This window comes from Ranitomeya imitator, chromosome 5 (genome assembly GCF_032444005.1).
Source record: "Ranitomeya imitator isolate aRanImi1 chromosome 5, aRanImi1.pri, whole genome shotgun sequence".
NCBI lineage: Eukaryota > Metazoa > Chordata > Amphibia > Anura > Dendrobatidae > Ranitomeya > Ranitomeya imitator.
The window spans coordinates 305,243,621-305,263,142 of record NC_091286.1 but is presented as its reverse complement, the minus strand read 5'-3'; the positions used below and the strand labels follow the sequence as shown (position 1 = coordinate 305,263,142).

Below are 19,522 nucleotides of genomic sequence, written 5' to 3'. Positions count from 1 at the left end.
GCACTGCTATTTGAAGGTCTCTCCACAGATTTTCAATGATGTTCAGATCAGGGGACTGTGAGGGCCTTTGTTAAACCTTTAGCTTGCACCTTTTGAGGTAGCCTGCTGTAGATAGATAACAGATAGATACAGTAGATATGGGATAGATAGATCATAGGTAGATAGATATGGAATAGATAGATGATAGATAGATATGGGATAGATAGATGATCGATAGATAGATAGATAGATAGATAGATAGATAAATAGATAGATATAGATATACTGTAGATAGATAGATAGATAGATAGATAGATAGATAGATAGATAGATAGATAGATAGATAGATAGATAGATAGATAGATAGATAGATAGATAGATAGAAGGAGAATTAAGAGCAACACAAAAACAAAAATAGGATGCAAAGCCCCCCAGGCATATACCAAACCTTGTCCTAAGAGTCCAAAAAAGTTTAGAGGCAGCACACCATTGAGAATTGAAGTTTTAAAGGTGCTAAATTTTAATAGCCCATTCTCAAGAAAGGCTCTCCATGAGCCGAAACATCACCGTAATGGGCTATTAAAATTTAGCACCTTTAAAACGTCAATTCTCAATGGTGTGCTGCCTCTAATCGTTTTTGGACTCATAGATAGATAGATAGATAGATAGATAGATAGATAGATAGATAGATAGATAGATAGATATGTGATAGATAGATAGATATGGGATAGATAGATAGATAGATAGATAGATAGATAGATAGATAGATAGATAGATAGATAGATATGGGATAGATAGATAGATAAATAAATAGATAGATAGATAGATAGATATGGGATAGATAGATAGATAAATAAATAGATAGATAGATAGATAGATAGATATGTGATAGATAGATAGATAGATATGTGATAGATATTTCTTATATTTCTTATATTCTTTTCTTCCATTCCCTTATAACCAGCCCACTCATGCTTAGATAAGTAGTGAACATTGATGTAGCAATAGGCTCCATCTGCCCCAGTATTGCTCCACATTAAACTCTTGAAGCATATCCTATTCTTCACTTGTGCTGGGCATTGCTTGTAAGAGTGGGAGTGCCTGTCTATTCACATCTCAAGTCTTTTCTTTTCTCTCCCATGTAGTGTACTGTGATGTGTGTAGGTCCCGGCTAATGTGGTCGTCCTCCATAACATCCAGACTGAACGCCGTCACACGACCACACTTGCAAGGTAAGATGTGCTGGAGGGTTGTTAGTCAGACACACCTATATAGAGACCGAGTAGCTGATGGCGCAGTGCCTGTAAATGCTGTCTGCTTAAGACACAAAAGGCTGAGGGAGTTACTGGACTTAAGCTAGCCACCAAGACTCCTCCTTTGTTTCCACCTCACTTGGCATGTCATTTAGGCTTTGCATGGCAGAGGTGCCACCATGCCCTGCTGTACAGGGAGCCAGGGAGTCCCTTATCTTTTCAGTCATCAGTTTGTATAACAGTGATGTGTTAAATCTGCTTTAATCCCACAGCTAGAACCACAGCTCTGTTCTCAGTATTCACAACTTGATGAATGGTCTATAGCCTTGCATTGTGTTTCCATGTGAAAGCTTGCCTTCTATTTAGTCCACTATTTCTGTTCACTACTTACCGTCTTTTGTTCTGTGAGCAGCAATTTCACTGTTAGGCTGATTGTCATAGTATTTTAATTATTCCAGAAAAAAAGACCAAAAAAAGTCTTCTTCACGATCCCTAATTTATCTCTAGTGATTATGATGATTTAGATCTATGTCGGATAGTAACACTTATATCTGGGCTGCCCTTATGTCAGATTTTTATTGTAGGTTGCTGATCCAAGTAATCCTCTTATTTTAACTTTTTGGAAAATTCTAATCAAATTATTTTTTTTTTTTAAAACTCTTATTACTTTGTGAATCGAATGCATATTATGCCACATACCGGATATTACATTGCATAACCCTACGTATAAGAGGTTCTTCATTCATTCTATTCCTAAAAGGCGCAGTGTTCATTTCCAAGTTTCCATCTTTGAGATCTGGCGTTAACTAGAATAGTAAATCCATGTCAGGGACAGATCTTTAATTAGAATTTAAGATTTCTCAGCAGCAAAACATTAATTACCATCTTAAATTGTCATTAATCATCAATGTGGCAGAGGCAAGGTTATAAATCAGAAATACAGTGAGCTAATAGGGAGCATGGGAAATCCCAGAGTTTGCATACGTGTTACAGTAAATGAGACTGAGGCTTGTGATAATCTAGAAGTAGTAAGAGATTATTGGATTTTTTTTTGCATTTGAGACCACATTGAAGTAACTAACCCTTGTGCCCTTCTGAACACCTCTGAAAATTGATTCCAACACTAACATCATCGAAATATATATTATTTATGGATGAATGTTATCCATGTCAAGTATTTGCCACGAACTTGGTAGTTATATGCTTTGTAACCGTTTCTAATATTTTTATAATCAGTTACTTTTGTACAGCCATTATTTTGGTGGCTGAAATTGAACATGATGAATATACCGAGCACGTTTTTGCAGTTTGTTCTTGTTCATATGTAATGCCGATGGTGGAAGTTTGCATAGCAGTTGGCGTAAAAAAAAAAAAAAAAAAACTCAAAAATTGGGAAAAAAAATCTGTAAGATCTCTGCATAATTGCATTAAAAAAATACTGTCAGTATGACATAAAAAAATTCAGGAATTCCAAAAAAATCAGTAGGCGGGTAAAAATGAAATATTAATAAATTAAATGAACATTGATGATTGTATTAACTTATTTTTTTAAAAGTTCACTACATAAATTGTTTCTAAGCTTGTAACTCTTGCTGGATCCTAAAGAGTGGTATTGATCTCAGCTAACTATAATTTACACATTCGTGAACAGCTTTGTGCTGAATTTGCAGGAAGGTGAATTCTACACCAATATTCTTCTCATGCAAAGCTTTGTACCCTATATATATATATATATATATATATATATACAAAAAGATCGAATGAAGGCAGCACTCCAACTCCTCTTGAAGGTGAAAAAAATGTGACTTTATTGAACCCACATCTCTGTGCGACGTTTCGGCTCACACTGAGCCTTTTTCAAGCCTTGAAAAAGGCTCAGTGTGAGCCGAAACGTCGCACAGAGATGTGGGTTCAATAAAGTCACATTTTTTTCACCTTCAAGAGGAGTTGGAGTGCTGCCTTCATTCGGTCTTTTTGTATACATATGGGCAGATGAGTGGACCATCTTGCCCAGGAGGCCAGGCACCCACCGGTGAGCATTGTGCTGTTCCAATTTTTATGGTTTATATATATATATATATATATATATATATATATATATAATATAAGGCTGGGAGCGTCACTCTGTCCGAAGCCTTTATAAACTGCGCAAGCGCAGGCGCAGTCTGGACCCCACAGAGTGATGCTCCCAGGAGATCGCAGTATGCGTAAGCACTGAACGCACACCGCGATCTCCAACGGAGCAGCAGGGACGTGGCAGGAGGGTGGGTATGAGCTATATTCACCTGTCTGTCTCGTTCCAGCGCTGCGCGCCGCTCCATCTTCCGGGTCCCCTGCCTGTGACATTCACAGTTCAGAGGACGCGATGATGCGCTTAATGCGCGCCGCCCCCTGACTGAACAGTCACAGCCAGAGGACCCGGAAGAAGCGGCACGCAGCGCTGGAACGGGACAGACAGGTGAATATAGCAAGTGTCGGGGGCCTGAGCTAGCGGCAACTCCGGCACCTGACCCCCACAGCGCGCCAGTGTCCCCGCCTGCTCAGGCCCCCCAGCACTCGGCGCCCAGCGACGATAGGTGAGTATGTTATTTTTTTTTATATATCGCAGCAGCATATGGGGCATATACTATGAAGCATCTTATGGGGCCATCAACATTTATGGAGCAGTATATGGGGCATATACTATGGAGCATCTTATGGGGGCCATAAACCTTTATGGAGCAGTGTATGGGGCATATACTATGGAGCATCTTATGGGGGCCATAAACCTTTATGGAGCAGTGTATGGGGCATATACTATGGAGCATCTTATGGGGGCCATAAACCTTTATGGAGCAGCATATGAGGCATATACTATGGAGCATCTTATGGGGGCCATAAACCTTTATGGAGCAGCAAACGGGGCATATACTATGGAGCATCTTATGGGGGCCATCAACCATAATGCAGCAGCATACGGGGCATATACTATGGAGCATCTTATGGGGGCCATCAACCTTTATGGAGCAGCATATGGGGTATATGTATGGGAGCAGCAAATTACAGAACGGTGGCGCAGGATGGGAGCAGCACATGACAGAACGGGGGTGCAGCATGGGAGCAGCACATGACAGAATAGGGCAGCACATGACAGAACGGGGGTGCAGGATGGCAGCAGCACATGACAGGATGGGGGCGCAGGATGGAACAGCTCATGACAGAACGGGGGTGCAGGATGGAAGCAGCACATGACAGGATGGGGGCGCAGGATGTAGCAGCTCATGACAGTATGGGGACGCAGGATGGAGCAGCACATGGCACATGACAGGATGGGGACGCAGGATGGAGCAGCACATACCAGGATGGAGACCATATACCAATATAAATGTTCGCCACCTGGGCGTAGAACGGGTTCAATAGCTAGTATATATATATAATCAGTATGGCCTTGCATGGTTTCTCTGTCATTTGATTAGCTTTACCTTGGTAGATGGCGAAGCTTTTTTTATTACTGAAATGTATAATATGCTTAAAATGAAGGAAAATCATATGAAAAGGAGGTGGACTGAGGCGATTTAGTACCTAGCAGACGTCTTTCAGAAATTTCTAAAGAAGTTTCAATACACCTAAATGGGGTATGTGAAACTGTAGTCTTCTGCTGCAGAATAAAATGCAGTTAGACGTACTGTATAGTGCAGATGTTCTGTTAAATTGAAAACATCATTTACTTTTTTCATGAATCAATAATACTCATGAAGAGAAGGAACTTTGTAATGTACCCTATCAGAGAAATCCGCTTCTTTCTCCTCCTGGACTGATCTTTCATTTTCAATTTTCTCAATTCACAGGTAAAATCTCTCTTTAGTGAACACAGAATATCCCATAACTCAGATAAGAGATAATGTCCTGTGCTCATAAAGTTTTTTTGGAAGGGAGAGGAGGAGGGAGAAGGTAGACGCAGACACAAAAATACTGCTGCAATTCTCACAGCTCCACATTTAAAAATTGACTTAGTTCACATTCATATTTGTTGAATTGATGCAGATTTTTCCAGGTTCACTGAAAATCAACTGCAATGTACGATACAACACAGATTGGACTGTATTGGATTGTGAAATCTCCACCAACGCGCAGCAAACAAATCTTCTCAGAATTCAGGATATGCTGGGTGTTTTGTAATCTGCATGTTATTACTGTAGCCTTTCACGGTGGATTTCATCCGTTGCAATGAATAGAGTGAAATGTGTTTATCTAGCATATGTAAAACCCCCACCCAAATATTTAAAATGCTTTCATTATTGGAAGGGGTTAAACAAATTGTACTCACCCTCTCCTCATCTGTGTACCAAGCACCTCTGCTTGAGTCTGGTTATCTTCTTCAGTCCACTCACCAGTGTGGTCTGCAATGGGCCATCTTCGTTATCTTGTAGGATCTTTTATTCTACTACCCGGCATTTTCTGCCATGCAGGGGAAGAAACTAAATATGCAAGTGGAGCGCCCCCAGACACAGGGCAACGAGTTCTCATTACCGGGCCTCTCTGGTTCGGTTCTGAGGTTGTCACGGTGGCTAGATCCGGTCCGCGACCCTGCTAAGGGGCGTCCAATAAAGGTGGTGCAGTCTGTCAGGGGTGTGTGACGCCACCTGTGGTGTTCGGTCAGAGTGACCGACGCTGCTGTGGGGTCCGCTGGGGTGATGGAATGGCAGCTGGATGGTATACCTTCCCACAGGTGAAGTATGTCCCCAGGGCTTCCCAGTAAGGTGGATGGTGATGGTGTGAGGTGTAGTCAATAACGAGGACACAAGGTTGCAGTCTCTTTACCTCTTTACTGTAGACTTCAGGATCCCCAATCCAGAGCACGTTTAACAGGGCTGTCTGAGACCGGCCGGTCCGATGGGCACTTCCAGAGTTTCCTTCGCAGATGGAAATCGTTGCCTACCACTAGCGCCTGTGTGTTGTAGTCCTACCCTGCTGAGCATTCGGAATAATCCTCACAACTGCTGTTCTCGTTCGTTCGTTCTCTACAGCTCTCTCTCTTTCTTTAGTTCCAGATGTTACTAGTTTCTCGTCCCCCAGTATGTTTTGGCTAGGACGCACCCATATGACGGGAAGGCCTGGAGGTCTTCCGGGACCCTAGAGACGCCCCTCTCCCACTGTTGCCCCCTATGTCTTTGTAGGAAATTTAAGGTAGACAGCCAACCTATAATTAACTGTCCTGCGGAGTTCGAAGTAAGGCCTAGAGTCAGTTACTCCTGCGGTGTTCCGGCCACCGGCTACGCACCTCAGTAGGATGTTGCATCGGTCTCACGGCACGACTCCTACTGTTACTCCTTTGTGCTTGATCTCGTTTACACTGTTCCACAATATCCTTCCCTTCGTGTCTCTTTCTTAGGATATCGCCGCAAGGTAGTGCAGGCGCGGTTCCGTTACGTTCTGCTCTGTTCGCTAGGCACCTGCCAGGTTCCCACGCCTGGCAGGGACCCCCTGTGTCTTCTCCCTGCAACACCCCCTGCCACGGGATGTTGCCTGAATCCAACCCAGTCAGCTTCTAACTAACATCCTCCCCAACCCCTAGTTTTACCAGTGTGAGGAGTGGCCCAATAAATAAAGCCTTTTTCTCCCTCTAGTGGCCGGAGTGTGAAGTGTAATGTGTTCTGGTGATACCTGGTCAGTAGAACTCCTTTAGTGCCATCAGACGTACCATCACTCCCCTTAGTGGCAGAGTGTCATACTGCAACGACCAAATCTCTGGGGCGCTGCACAAGGTTCTCGAATAAGCCAAAGATTTTGAATGTCAGCAGATTCCTTCATCACTACTGACATCCCTTAATAACCCACAGGTTAAATGCCTTCATGAAATCACTTTGAATTGTGTCCAATGATAGACTCCATTTTGCTCCATTTTAGCTGTTCAGTATCTGAACAGCGCTTGGGAAGTGACACAGCTCCTTACATGGTCTAATGCAGTGAATATTGCTGCAAACATTATTTCATTGCCTTGTAATAACATTTAGTGTACTGTTTTTATGAGCGATAAATAGAATACTATATGTATGACATTTTTGCCCCATTTTGTTTCTGCTGGCAAAACCTTCACTCTTGCCAGTAAAAACATTGTGTATAAAACAAAGCAAATAGCTGCATTTTTTTAAGGCTGATTACATGTGTCATTTGTCTGCAGTATATGTTCATAAAGCTTGTTTTAATCACCAAAAATGCAGCAAAAATGCTGAAAGAATTGACATGCTGCAGATTTTCAAAAACACTGCACAAATTCATTCACGCAAAAAAAAAGCGCATGAGGTTTCTTAAATCCCATAGCTTTTGCTTGGATTATGAAAAAATACTGCAGGTGAGGATTGCTTTATACTGCAGTTGGAGCACTGATTCTTTGTTTCTGTTTTTGCTGTACCCAATACAATCCTACAATACATGCAAATATGAATGGCAATTTAATTCCATTAGTAATAAGTCCTTTAGAGGGTAAAGAGAGTGAATTCAGTGAAGAGCATATGTATTTCAAGCCTAAATAATCTCTAAATAAATGTTTGTAATTTGTGTTTATTGTAGAAACATAGCATATGGCCACCTAAAAATATTCAAGGCTTCTATCAAAAGAAATATGATAGCAGATTGTTGCTATGTAATCTGAGAGCAGCATGAGGTAGGGTTTAAAACATAGAATTTGTTGTTGTGTCACATATTAAGCTGCATGCTGTTATTTACTCACAGTGAAGGGTTTATCACCAGGACATTATTATTGCTTTGTCTAGCTGGCAAAGGAGCAGACATCCGACTTCACCCCTACTGTGATATGCAGCTCGCTGTCAATACATAATATACATACAGGGCCTGGTGGGAGCAGGGTTGGCTTTCTCTGCTCTGTTTCATGTTACATCTGAGAACTCTGATTATGTCAGAACCACTGCACCCTGTAAACTGAGGGATATATTGTTGGATTCAGTTTATCTTTAAAAAGATCAGGCTGCTCTCGGGTTAGGTACCTAAAACCTGCTGACAGATTCCCTTTAACTTAAAATGTAAAAAAAAGAAAAGTCATGACATCTTTTTTTCAGATAAAACTGTTGTAGCTGTCTGTTTTGACGCAGTCAGATTATGGGATCACCAGTGATAGTACTGAATAATTACCAATCTATATCTCAATCCATGCTTTGTATTTGATTACTGATTCCGAAAAATACTGCACTCATCAAAAATGAAGTTTTATGCTTAATAGTGTAATTTTATTTGCAACAAGTGATTTGTAGTGACAAGCAAAATGTTTCGGCCAATTTAGTGGCCTTGGTCACATAGTCGCACTGTGCAGGGAACATATGCTACTGTGTCCCCTAGTGATGCATAAGAAGTATGGCCAGTCTGTGAGGTATAAGGCAGCCGCCAATCGGTGGCGGTACAGCTGCAGGTGCTGACACTTCCGTGTCTGAGCATGGAGTTCTGTTTGTCACTACAAATCACTTGTTGCAAATGAAATTACATTTTTGAGCATAAAACTTCATTTTTGACGAGTGCAGTATTTTTTGGAACCATTGACTATTGGGACAATCAGTCCCTTCTTACTAGCACCATCCAACTTCCTTAGTTGAGTGATAGCCCTCTGTTTCCATATTCATTGTATTTGATTACTTCTTTGCATAATCAGTATAAGAAATCTTAGTAAAACAATAGTATGAACAAGGCAGAGCCTATGAACATACTCTATGGTTGTAGTGTCACGATTCCTCATCTCAGAGGGTCTGGGACTCAGTGAAGGACAACTTTGTCATCCTATCATGTGCTAGGTTGTACTGAGTTGTCAATGCTTTGATTGACAGCTCAGTTTACCTATCTGAGACTGGGAGGTGCAGAGAATTCCATAGGTGCTCCTTGTCCTTAGTAATTGCCCTGCTATTTAGGTGAAAAGTCTGGCCCAGATAACTGCCAGTCAAAAGCCTATGCTTCCTGGTGTGTTTGCCTGATTCCTGTGCTATCAGTTCTGATCTACTGCTGCTGACCTTTGGACCATATTCTGACCACCTGTTTGTTATTGTCCTTTTGCTTCTGATCTGCTGCTAACCTTTGGACTGTGTTCTGACTACCCGTTTGTTAGTATGCCTTTTCTTCTGATCTGCTGCTCATCTTTGGACCATGTTCTGACTACCCATTTGTTAGCATGCCTTTGCTTCTGATCTGTTGTTGACATTTGGACAGATTTCTGACTACCTGATTGTTATTGCCCCTTTGCTTCTGATCTATTGTTGACATTTGGATTGTGTTCTGACTACCCGTTTGTTATTGGAACTTTGCTTTAAATCTACAGCTCATCTTTGGACCGTGTTCTGACTACCTGTTTGTTATTGCTCTTTTGCTTCTGATCTGCTGCTAACCTTTGGACTGTGTTCTGACTACCCGTTTGTTATTATGCCTTTGCTTCTGATCTGCTGCTCATCTTTGGACCATGTTCTGACTACCCGTTTTTTAGTATGCCTTTGCTTCTGATCTGCTGCTAAACTTTGGATAGTGTTCTGACTACCTGTTTGTTATTATTGCCCCTTTGCTTCTGATCTGCTTCTGACCTTTGGACTGTATTCTGACTACCTGATTATTAGTATGCCTTTGCTTCTGATCTGCTGCTAAACTTTGGATAGTGTTCTGACTACCTGGTTGTTATTGCCCCTTTGCTTCTGATCTGCTTCTGACATTTGGACTGTGTTCTGACTACCTGATTATTAGTATGCCTTTGCTTCTGATCTGTTGCTGATATTTGGACAGTGTTCTGACTGCCTGTTTGTTATTGCCCCTTTGCTTCTGATCTGCTGCTGACCTTTGGACCCGTGTTCTGACTACCTGTGTGTTATTATCCCTTTGCTTATCAGCTATCTCTCTGCTGCTCTGTCCTTGGAATGTGACCTGACTTATGCATTAGTCTTTTCCCTTGGTTTACTACATTCTCTCTTGCTACTGACCCCAGAATGTCTGACTTCTCTTCCTCTTCCTCATCGCCTGTCCGTGAGTTGTGACTGGCGTCACATGTAGAAATTACTTGTGCTGCCATTTGCTGCTTCCATTTTGGGCGGTATTACAAGGATATTCTCTCAATTAATAAATCTTTGTAGTCTAGCATTAGATGAAATTTGACGTTTTCAGGGGTACAGTAAAGTCCAATAGACTCTTCTGGGTGCTGTATAATATCTCCAAACAACTTGGAGCTGTAATGTTGTAGAGGGAGGCTAAAAGAAATCTCTTTTTGGTTCATAAAAGGCATCATAAAACCCCAGACGTACAACAACTGGCACAAAATACAGAACTTTCAGTTACTTTAGAAAGTACAGTAGCTGATGCTTAGAATAGATTATCATATTATGCTAGCTTGTAAAATTATTGTTCCACCATAAATGTAGTTGTTTTCTTCACAACAAAAAAAAGCTATTACGAAACATAGCTTGATTATAGATTTACTCTTGATTTCCAGCCTTCAAGCACACATATTTAACTATAAAGGCTTATCCATACAGACACGACACCACAATAATTCTCAAATATATTTCACGTTTAGATCCAGAAGTAATAATAGATGCCTTCAACAAAGTATAGCATATCAATATTAAGATAAGAGTATAGCAATGCAAAAGGGAAATATGTTTTCTATTCTCAAAGCAGCCCCTTTAATACTGTAGTGTAATAAATCAACACAGTGCATGTCAGCTCATTTCAGATAAGTTCCAGCGTCCTGTTCAATGGGCTTTTTTTGAGCAAACATATGGTGCAGTTGTCTCAGTGCCTGTATTACCAGATGCAAACTGAACCTGTATTGCTCAAGGCACAGCGCAAGATATGGCGCTACATATGTAGTCATTACATGTGGAAAGTTCCGGTACTTTCATTCAGCAATTTGACACCTTACTATTACAATTTTATGGTATAAAAATGCCACTGTCCGTGGTGCTGAAAATTCTTGATATATAATATGATCAGTATTTAAGTATAATATACAAGTTAGAAGGACATATAATATGCAAAAATTATTACAATAAAATACATTGAAATTTGTTTTTATGCAAAATCTTTAGAGCTGCTAGTTTTATTATTTACTTCTAAATAAAAATGTTTTCTTTTAAATAACTATGCCTATATATGGAAGGATATATTATCTTTGACATTAAATTTATCTTCACATGAGGCTATGAATGATGATTAGGTATGATCAACAAATTTTTAACAAAAATTTGATTTGAGCAAATTGATTTTCCATGAAGCGCAATACGGAAAAACCTCATATTTCCCAGAAAAACACCATAATACTTTGAGGTCTCCAAAGACTATTCATCTTGTTTCAAGAACAGAAACACAGTCTTAGTAATGTTAGAATGATCTCAACATAGAAACAGATAGTAATCTTGTAGTAACTAACAGCCCATGTAATAATACAGCATGTTGATAGAATTTTCTTTTTTTCTTCAAATTAAAAAATAGTCCAAAAAGCATCATTCAAAGCAGGATCAGGCATATTGCCAATGGAAGGGGGCCCAAACAACTACTAAAAGGCTTGGTCCATCTAGGAAAGCGGCATTGCCACCCGCTCTGCTGCATGCTGCAAATGATGCCATCACGAGTCCCTGCATCTTCTGCTACTGTTGGTATCATCGCTAGGAGGGTTTCGGCAGGAGACTCAAGCCCATGCAGGAAGGGAGAGACTCACACTTAGGCCTCTTTCACACTTCCGTCTTTCTTTTTCCATCACAATCAGTCATTTTGTGAAAAAAAAATGGATCCAGCAAATGGTGCTGCTGGATCCGTTTTTTCTCATAGACTTGTATTAGCGACGGATTCTGATGGATGGCCACTAGTGTTGAGCATTCCGATACCGCAAGTATCGGGTATCGGCCGATACTTGCGGTATCGGAATTCCGATACCGAGATCCGATACTTTTGTGGTATCGGGTATCGGTATCGGATCCATAGGGATGTGTAAAATAAAGAATTAAAATAAAAAATATTGATATATTCACCTCTCCGGCGGCCCCTGGACATCACGCTGGTAACCGGCAGGCTTCTTTGTTTAAAATGAGCGCGTTTAGGACCTGCGAATGACGTCGCGACTTCTGATTGGTCGCGTGCCGCTCATGTGACCGCCATACGACCAATCAGAAGCCGCGACGTCATTCTCATTCACTAAACTCCTAATTATAGGAATTTAGGACCTGCGAATGACGTCGCGGCTTCTGATTGGTCGCGTGGCGGTCACATGAGCGGCACGCGACCAATCAGAAGCCGCGACATCATTCGCAGGTCCTAAACGCGCTCATTTTAAACAAAGAAGCCTGCCAGTTACCAGCGTGATGTCCAGGGGCCGCCGGAGAGGTGAATATATCAATATTTTTTTTTTTTATTCTTTATTTTACACATTAATATGGATCCCAGGGCCTGAAGGAGAGTTTCCTCTCCTTCAGACCCTGGGAACCATCAGGATACCTTCCGATACTTGGTGTCCCATTGACTTGTATTGGTATCGGATATCGGTATCGGCGATATCCGATATTTTTCGGGTATCGGCCGATACTATCCGATACCGATACTTTCAAGTATCGGACGGTATCGCTCAACACTAATGGCCACACGTTTCATCCGTCATGTACTGGATCCATCGTAAAAATTGATGTCCTTCGGGTGGAGACAATGCACAGAGGACCGTTTTTTCTGTGCGTTGGAAAATTACTCAGTGATGGTTCCTGCACTGTCCGTCGTTGGCTATAATGAAAGCCTATGGACGCAGGATCCGTCGCTGACTGTGAAAGGCAGGAGTCCACCGATGGATGCGTCTTTTCAAACTGAGCATGTGCAGAAGAATTTCCCATCAGGGAAATTCTCTCTCTCTCTTTTTACTATTGATGCTGCCTATGCAGCATCAATAGTAAAAAAGATATATTGTTAAAAATAATTAAAAAAAATAAAAATTCGTTATATTCTTAACTTCCGGCGTCCCGCGTGGCCCCCACAGCCTTCCCGATGCTACGGTTCCCAGTGATGCATAGCGAAATGACCCACACAGGAGGTGCAGGAAAGTAAACAAGCCAGAAGGAAAGGAGAATGCAGGAACAGGTTGGGACCTGTTCACACAGGAAGAGAACCGCAAGGCTGCAGATAGGAGCAGTAGAGCAGCAAGAGATAGCGCAGCAATAAAAGCTAAGCAGAGCGGAACCACAACGAATATGGAGAGGAGCTGCAGCAAGAGATTTTTGCAGCAGCAAAGCAGAGCAGAGCCACAAGGAATGCAAAGAGGAGCTGCAGCAAGAGATTACTGCAACCGCAGAAACTAAGCAGAGCAGAGCCACAAGGAATTTTGAGAAGAGCTGCACCAAGAGGTTTCTGCAGCAGCAAAGCAGAGCAGAACTGCAAGGAATGCAGAGAGGAGCTGCAGCAAGAGATTACTGCAGCAGCAGAAGCTGAGCAGAGAAGAACAGAGCAGAACCACAGATGTGCGGAGTAGAGGCAAAGCTGCAAGAGAGCGGAACACAGGCAAAGCCGCAAGAGTGCGGAGCACAAGCAAACAGAGAGGACATAAGGAAAGACACAGCAGGGAGAGAACCCACAGACAAGGAGACAGAGGTAGGACAAAGTACAGACAAGGCACAAGAACAAAGACACAGGGACCAGGATATTCTGCCTCCTGGAGGGCGGACAACAAGATCAAGGCAAGAACACTGAGAAAAGCCTATAGAGAGGGAGTAACACAGAGCAAGGCCTGGCAAACTCAGAAGCTAAACACTAACTGAGTATACACATTGCACAGGCCCAGTCCACTGGGTGGAGCTGCACTAAATACTGGAGGCCTCTTGATAATTGGTCAGGAACAGATTAGACAGGTGCATCTGATTCCTAAAAGAACCAGAGAGTTCAGGCGCCGCCCCTTTAAGCACACAGCCAGGAAGCATGCAGAGAGCAGAGGAACAGAATATGGAGCTGGCAAGAAACAGAAACCACATCATGGCCTGGAGCAGTGGGTAAGATAGTGTGAGAGATGAGAGGCCATGCCGTGATGCCAGAAGAGTTGTTACACAGTCCTTGGAAACAGAGACTGCAGTTGCCCAGAGTTTAAACATGTAGGTACCTCAGCTGTTTTATTTCTCAACACTGTATTTCCCCCAACCCCAACTGCATGATAGCATTGTCCCTTTTTCACAACTGCCTATAAATAAAAAAAGAATCTGTTATGTGTAAACCATGGCCTTCCATCTCACTTTGTGACTAGAGGCAGTAGGAACTGAGACCAGAGGATGAGATGGGACATGGCAGCTGTAGGGTCTGCAGAGCCTGTGACAAACAGCTCAGCTCTCATTTCTACTTTTTTTTTCTCAGCCAGTGACCTATGTACTGGTCATGACTACTGTCTTGGGATGGTCAAGGGTGCGAAGGCCCTTCTGCTTTTGGAAACTGACTGACTTAAATATAGGTAAGTAGCTCTAACACTGCATATATCATAGTGTGTAGAAAAGAGGGCATACCAAGCTACTTGCCTATTGTCCTGTAGCCAATACCATCCTTGTGCAGGTCTACAATGTTGTCCCTGATGTCCTTAGACAGCTCTTTTCTTCTTGGCCATGTTGAAGAGATTGGAGCATGATTTATTAAACTTATCATCTGTATAAAACACAACTGTTCACAAACTCAAACAGGTGCAATTAATACATGTAATGAGTACAGAGTAGGAGGAATTCTTAAAGAAATACTAACAGGTCTGTGAGAGCCAGAATTATTGTTGGTTGGCAGGTGATCAAATACCTATCTCATACAATAAAATGTAATTTAATTACCGTATATACTCGTGTATAAGCCGAGTTTTTCAGCACATTTTTTGGGTGATGAAAATGCCCCCCTCAGCTTGTATACAAGTCATTGTCCCAGTTTATGGGATAGGGAGGGGAAGCAGCAGAGCAGCGGGTCACAGGAGGCAGGAGCCAGTGGCTGCGGCTAAAGCCTGTGCCCGCTGCTAAAGAGAAATGAATATTCACTGCACTGGCAATGAATATTCATTTCTCTTAAAGTGCATGTACAGTTAAAGTGGCAGCCACCAGCTTTCTGCAGCTGCCAGGCTCTCATGGGTGCCCATTCATTAAGGTAATGAATATTCACCTTTCTCCACTCCCATAGGCTGGAGAGAGGTGAACATTCATTACCTTAATGAGTGGGGACACGTGATTGTCCAGCCGCAGGAGCTGCTGGAAGCCGGAACGAGATGCTCCGAGGGTGCACAGGGACAATAAGTAGGATTGTTTTTTTATGCTTTTGTCATGGGGGTCATACATACAAGGATGGGGATGAGGAAATATGCAGACAAGGATGGGAATAAAGAGCTATGCATACAAGGATGGGAATAAGGAGCCATGCATACAAGGATGGGAATAAGGAGCCATGCATACAAGGATGGTAATCATGAGCCATTCATACAGGGATGGGAATAAGGAGCCATGCAGACAGGGTTGGGAATAAGGATCCATGCATACAAGGATGGTTGAGGCAGTGACCGGTGTCACATGTAGGAGGTCATTGTGTGTTCTCCCTAGGATGCAGACAGAGCCCTATTTGACCAGCTGGAGTGCCTTGTGGTCACAGCAGGACACCTGTGAGTCACAGGGCAAAATAAAAGTAAGCGTGGACCTGGTCAAGCTATCTGGCCTGGGTTTAAAGCCGGTAGGGGCATTTATTTTTTAAACGAACTGTAGGAAGGAAGTGGGGATGGTCCATTTCCTCCAGACTGGGTCTTACAGATGGCCTAAGGTCACAGATTCCAGTTTAAAAATCACTGCAGTAAAGGGTTTGGGTGTGCCAGCATCAGAGTGGAGTTTGCAGCAAGCAAATCAGACAGCTCTGCAAAAGCTCAGATCTGTGTGAGAGTAAAGCAGAGCCCAGCAGAGCAAACTCATGGCATCCGCAGCATTCACAATGGTGCAGTCGCTCACGGCAACCGATCAGAGGTGGACCGGCACATTTAGGGACAGTAATCTGGAGGATATGGTTCCCGGCTGGGATCCAGAGGATATCGTTTACTAGGTAGAGCTGTGAGTTGGACATTAATGCTGTGTTTTTGTGAATTTGGTAATTTAAAGCTGTGAAGTAAATGCATTAAGGAGCATTTTTGTTTGAACTGTGCTGGGTCACTACTTCATCACTGCGTAAGTGTTCTATCGCTGCACTACATATGGTGGAGAATGCAGGCAGTGTGAACTGAAGCATACGACAAAGCGTGCTGCATATCCGTAAGCATTGCTACAGCTCAAGCCTGCTGGAAAAATAGAGGAGCTTTTGGAACAGATGGTCCCCCTTCAGCAGCCTCAGAAGCAAGAAGCGCTGCAGCAAGAGGCATGGCAGCTGCAGTTCCAGCAGTAGCTGCAAGAGGCACTGCAATTCCAGCAGCAGCAAGAGGAGCTGCAGCAGCAACAACTGGAGCATTAGCAGTGTAAAGAAGAGTCCCCTAAGGTAAGGGGCAATCAGTGTACCAGTGGTCCTTTGCAGTGTCTTGTCCTGCCAGGTCTCCGGCGTATGACTTATTGCAGTTGGTGGAGGAATGGCCTCAGCCTGAGTCTTTAACCCCAGCCAAAATAGTAGAAAGGGTGGTGGTCGACCGGCTGGAGAGGACTTTGCCGGCCGCCATGCAGTGTTGGGTGGGGCAAGGGGACCAGGGCACTCTGGACCAGCTGGTAAAATGGATTGAGCAGTATACAGCCACTCAGGACGTTGTACGGGACTCTGCTCCATGTCAGCTGAAATGTCACGACTCCCCAGCCCAGGAGCATGAGAAAGGTCCACAAACCACTGTTGGGGCTAACCAGGACCAAGGTTATGAGGGGGTAACCCAAAGTGAGGGTGACAGGGGTTATGTTTCTCTAGAGCGGTTCCAAGGTGTAATCGTGTTGTAGCAATTTGCAGCAATTAAGTGTTGGTGGTGCAGAGAGCCCGAACATGTGGCCGTCAACTGTCCCCTGATATCTAAGCCCATGGACTGCAGGTATGCTTGCCGGGTGTCTATGTATGCCCTGACAGTCTGTATGGCCACTACTGGCTCTGCCGACAGCGAGTCCCATAAGTGCCAGGTACATGTGAACGGGCACCAAATGGAGGCTTTCCTGGACTCGGGGAGCAGAGTGACTTTGGTCTGTGGGTCCCTTTTTGCCAGGGACAACCCCAGACGATGGAAAGTGGAGGTGATGGGTGTCCTGTTATGATAAGGTAATTCAGTACCACAATGGACATAGAGGTCAGAGCACATACAGTGACCTGACAATAACCCAAAAACATAGAACGAGCTCTGAGACGTGGGAACTCTGCTGACCGCAATCCCTAATCCTCTCCAACCACACTAGAGGCAGCCGTGGATTGCGCCTAACGCTCCCTATGCAACTCGGCACAGCCTGAGAAACTAGCTAGCCTAAAGATAGAAAATAAGCCTACCTTGCCTCAGAGAAATACCCCAAAGGAAAAGGCAGCCCCCACATATAATGACTGTGAGTTAAGATGAAAAGACAAACGTAGAGATGAAATAGATTTAGCAAAGTGAGGCCCGACTTTCTGAACAGAGCGAGGATAGGAAAGGTAACTTTGCGGTCAACACAAAAACCTACAAAAACCACGCAAAGGGGGCAAAAAGACCCTCCGTACCGAACTAACGGCACGGAGGTACACCCTCTGCGTCCCAGAGCTTCCAGCAAGCAGGAAAAAACAAATAGACAAGCTGGACAGAAAAAAACAGCAAACAAAATAGCAAAGCAGAACTTAGCTATGCAGAGCAGCAGGCCACAGGAACAATCCAGGAGGAAACAGGTCCAATACTAGAACATTGACTGGAGGCCAGGATCAAAGCACTAGGTGGAGTTAAATAGAGCAGCACCTAACGACTTCACCACATCACCTGAGGAAGGAAACTCAGAAGCCGCAGTACCACTTTCCTCCACCAACGGAAGCTCACAGAGAGAATCAGCCGAAGTACCACTTGTGACCACAGGAGGGAGCTCTGCCACAGAATTCACAACAGTGTCCATGGGGAAATCCGGGAGTACCCGACCACAAAGGAACATTAAACATGTGGTGGGAGGGCCAGCCACGTATTATATTGCCCAGTCACATAGTATATTGCCCAGTGACGTAGTATATTGCCCAGCCACGTAGTATATTGCCCAGCTATGTTGTATATTGCGCAGCCACGTAGTATACAGCACAGAGCCACGTAGTATATTGCCCAGTCACGTAGTATGTTGTTCAGCCACGTAGTATATTGCCCAGCTACGTAGTATATTGCCCAGTGACATAGTATATTGCACAGCGACGTAGTATACAGCACAGAGCCACGTAGTATATTGCCCTGCCCGTAGTATATTGCCCAGTGACGTAGTATATTGCCCAGCCACGTAGTTTATTGCCCAGCCACGTAGTATATTGCCCAGTCACGTAGCATGTTGCCCAGTCACGTAGTATATTGCCCAGTCACGTAGTATATTGCCCAGCCATGTAGTATATTGCCCAGTGACGTAGTATATTGCCCAGCCACATAGTATACAGCACAGAGCCATGTAGTATATTGCACAGCGACGTAGTATATTGCACAGTGACATAGTATACAGCACAGAGCTACATAGTATACAGCACAGAGCCATATAGTATATTGCCCAGCCCACATAGTATATTGCCCAGCCATATAGTATATTGCCCAGCCACATAGTATATTGCCCAGCCACGTAGTATATTGCACAGTCACGTAGTATATTGGCCAGCCACGTAGTATATTGCCCAGCCACATAGCATGTTGCCCAGTCACGTAGTATATTGCCCAGTCACGTAGTATATTGCCCAGCCATGTAGTATATTGCCCAGTGACGTAGTATATTGCCCAGCCACATAGTATATTGCCCAGTCTCGTAGTATATTGCCCAGTGACGTAGTATATTGCACAGTGACATAGTATATTGTCCAGCCACGTATGTCACAGGTTAAAAAATAAACAATAAACATACTCACCTTCGGATCCGAGGGCCCCTTGTAGTTGTAACATACTCACCTTCAGATCTGGCGTAGGCGATAAGCGCGCGACTGCCGCCATCTTCCGTTCCCAGGATGCATTGTGAAATTACCCAGATGACTTAGCGGTCTCGCGAGGCCGCTAAGTCTTCTTGGTAATTTCGCAATGCATTGCCGGGAACGGAACATGGCGGCCGGCGCGAGTGGCTCGGCGGACTACGGAGGGTGAGTATAGCAGGTTTTTTGTTTTTTTTTATTATTTTTAACATTAGATTTTTTACTATTGATGCCGCACAGGCAGCATCAAT

General features: G+C 43.4%; 1 protein-coding gene across 1 annotated transcript in view; it reads left to right on the top strand.

Moving 5' to 3' along the window:
* Positions 1-1,120: 1,120 nt before the first annotated feature.
* Positions 1,121-19,522, top strand: part of GRIK2 (glutamate ionotropic receptor kainate type subunit 2) — a 1,405,635-nt gene continuing 1,387,233 nt past the window's right edge. Inside the window, exon 1 of the mRNA XM_069726310.1 lies at positions 1,121-1,211. The gene's annotated coding sequence lies outside the window, so the exon portion shown is untranslated. The remainder of the gene's footprint in view (positions 1,212-19,522) is intronic.